Raw genomic sequence first — 3,608 nt, forward strand, 5'->3', positions numbered from 1 at the left:
GGCCACTAGCAGAAACTGAAGGAGGCAAGGAAGTCTTCTACCCTACAGGTTTCAGAGGGAGCATGTCCCTATAAACATCTTGATGTTGGACTTCTGGCCTCCAGAACTATGAAGTAATGAATTTCTGTTGTTTTAAGCTACCAAGTTTGTGGTACTTTTTACGACAGCCCTAGGAAACTAATACATTCAGGTTTCTTTTTAATTCAATTTTTAAGTGTTTTATTCTATTTGTTTCCCTTTTCTTTTAATTTCTTTTTTATTGATACATAATATTTTACATAATTATGAGATATATGTGATATTTTGTTACAGGCATAGAATGTGTAATGATCAAATCAGAGTAGTTCAGGTGGTCATCACTTTGTAGTATCTATCACTTCTATGTGTTGGGAACAATTCAAGTCCTCTCTTCTAGCTACTTTGAAGTATACAATACATTCTTGCTAACTATAGTCACTCTCCTCTGCTACCAAATGGGAGAACTTATACCTTTCATCTAATTGTATATTTGTACCCATCAACTACCCCTCTTCATCACCCTTTAACCAACCACCCTTCCCAGCCTCTAGTATCTATCATTACATTCTCTATCTTTAATGACATCAACTTTTTTAGCTTCCACATATGAGTGAGAACATGTGCTATTTGTCTCCCTGGGCCTGGGTAATTTTACTTAATATTATGACCTCCAGTTCCATCAGCTGCTGCTGCAAAGGACATCATTTTATTCTTTTTAATGGCTGAATAGTATTTCATTGTGTATGTATACCACGTTCTCTTTATCTTTTAATCTACTGATGTACACTTAGGTTGATTACAGATCTTTGCTATTGTGAATAGTGCTGCAATAATAATGTAAGTACAGGTATGCCTTTTATATACTAATTTCTTTACCTTTAGATGGATCCCCAACCGTGGTATTATTGGATGGTATGGTACTTTTATTTTTAGTTTTTAGGGAAATCTCCATACTGTTTTCCATAGTGACTGTACTAATTTACTTTCCCAACGATAGTTATAAGAATCCCTTTGCTCCACATTATGCCAGCATTTGTTATTTTTTGTCTTTTTAGTAATACCCATTCTAACTAAGGTAAGATGATACCTCATGGTTTTGATTTGCATTTCCCTGATGATTAGTGATGTTGACCTTTTTTTTTTTTTTTTTTTTTTTTTCTGGCTCCAAAGATCTTTTACTAAGATCCACTTGAAACACTTCGGTCCTTAATTTGTCAACTTAGTTGACAGGCTGATGGCTGATCTACGTAAAGCTTTCACGGTAGCAAAAACACTTCCTGTCTATAATATATCAAAACAGGTCGAGCGTGGTGGCTCACGCCTGTAATCCCAGCACTTTGGGAGGCCGAGGTGGGTGGACTGAGAGGTCAGGAGATGGGGACCATCTTAGCTAATACAGTGAAACCCCCTCTCTACTAAAAATACAAAAAAAAAAAAAAAATTAGCTGAGCGTGGTGGTGGGCACCTGTAGTCCCAGCTACCTGGGAGGCTGAGGCAGGAGAATGGTATGAACCTGGGAGGCGGAGCTTGCAGTGAGCCAAGATCGCACCACTGCACTCCAGCCTGGGCAACAAAGCGAGACTCTGTCTCAAAAAAAAATTTTATATATATATATATATATGTAGACAGGTTCCTGAATAACATGTGTGAATGTCGTCAGGGTCTCTGTCCCATCTACTTCAGGATTTCATTAAACTCCCCAAATTTGTGGATCTGATGGATGAAGATATCCCCATAGTGCTTGGCGACCTTGGTGTCTATGATGTGGATCATGTCCTTAACGATGTAGAAGTCAACCGCTGAGGCCAACTAAAATTCACCATCCAGGGCTGAGATGCTGCTAGTCCACACCAGGTTCTGCATCTTGTGTTTGAAAACCAAAAGCTGGATCCGTAACTCCTGCTCTGTAAGGTCCAGGAAGCCAGCAAGCTTGGCCACAGGCATGGTGGTGTAGAGATTGAGGAAGTTGTAGATGGTTGAAGCTGGGCCTGCTGCTGTACTTCACTGGAAAACACCTTCAGCTGCTGCAGGAAGGGCTCTTTGTGGTAGTTGGGGTGCACATTATCATAGTTGGGCACTACAGGGGACAGGAACTTGGGGCAGGAGTAACTGAAAAGTTCTTCATAGACTTGTGGGTCACCTTTCTGCATGCGCAGCAACTTGTCCCCATATTTCTCCTGCAGCTGGAGGTGAATGCCCTCATCGATATGCATGGGGTACATCATAAGGGCAATGGCCAGCAGTGCATGCATCTGATCATTCTGCTTGTTAATCATCTCATCCTTATTTGTGGTCCTCTGGAACATGCTCTTGGTCCTCTGGATGTAGAGGAGGATATTGGCAAAGACCTGGATGGCATCCTGGTAGCAATGCATCATCAAATATGCAAACCCAACATAATAGTATGTGGTGACCTGGCACTCTAACACACAGGAATACATGATCTTCTGGTTCAGCTCGATGTTCTCTAGCACCTTGATGGCCTGGTAGTAATCTCCTAACAGGGAGTGCAGGCGGAGAAGCCCCACCAGGCTGAAGTAACCAAGCATCCCCCCAGCCACACTCTCAGGGTCACCTCTGCTTGTGTATACCTCCAACTGTCAGTTGATGTTGGATTTGTCTACCAGGCAATGAAGGACATTGAGGACACTGTGAACATTCCAGATTTTGGGATTGGAACAAACGAAGTCAGTCAATCTCCTCCTCTGACTTCTTGGCAGTCTTACAGCAGTACTGACTGAATGACTGAAACTGGTAGATGAACTCATCAATGATATCCTAGAGCCCCTGGTTGGGTAGTTCAAGGGGAAGAGGACCATCAACATTAAGAATACAGTTGAAGAGACTGGAATTGTTGTAATAGGATTCAAATCTCTGTTCCAAGGAAGGTCCCCCACTGACTTTGGTGTATATGTACCTGTAGTATATAATATTTTGTATAAAACCAAGAAGACAGCATTGTTGCCAAACTGTGGAGCAATGGCTGCAGCCTCTGGCCAAGGTGTATTTTTGAAGAATCTTTCAGTCAGCTTGGTCCAGCTGTTATCATAGATGTCCTGGATCCTATACACCTGGTCAATGACATCACTGGAGACACAACTGGCCTGTAGCTCATACACTTTCTGGTCAGTCAAACCCGAGACAGTTTTGTGAAAATACTGGATGGAGTTTTTGATCACTTCAGGCATCACCTGATAGGTTTGCTATTCATACTGATGTTCATAAGCAAGGTCCTGCTTTTGGATCTCCATAGTCGCCCAGATAAGTATAGGAGTCATAAGCCTCCTCAGACTCCTAATCATCAGTGAGATAAGACATGGCTGCCAGGCTCACAAACACTGCCAGAAAGTCATATTGAGCATTTTTTATATACCTGTTGGCCATTTCAATGTCTACTTTCGAGAATAGTCTATTCATGTCCTTTGCCCACTTTTTAATGAAATTATTATTAATATTATTATTATTATTATTTGTTGTTGTTGTTGTTTGAGATGGAGTCTCACTCTGTCACCCAGGCTGTAGTGCAGTGGCACAATCTCAGCTCACTGCAACCTCTGCCGCCCAGGTTCAAGCAATTCTCCTGCCTCAGC

General features: G+C 41.8%; 1 pseudogene; it reads right to left on the minus strand.

Annotated features, from left to right (window-relative positions):
* Positions 1-1,674: 1,674 nt before the first annotated feature.
* LOC126958110 (eukaryotic translation initiation factor 3 subunit L-like) lies at positions 1,675-3,336 on the minus strand (annotated as a pseudogene).
* Between the last annotated feature and the right edge of the window lie 272 nt (positions 3,337-3,608).

The sequence above is a fragment of the Macaca thibetana genome, chromosome 7, assembly GCF_024542745.1.
Source record: "Macaca thibetana thibetana isolate TM-01 chromosome 7, ASM2454274v1, whole genome shotgun sequence".
Lineage (NCBI taxonomy): Eukaryota > Metazoa > Chordata > Mammalia > Primates > Cercopithecidae > Macaca > Macaca thibetana.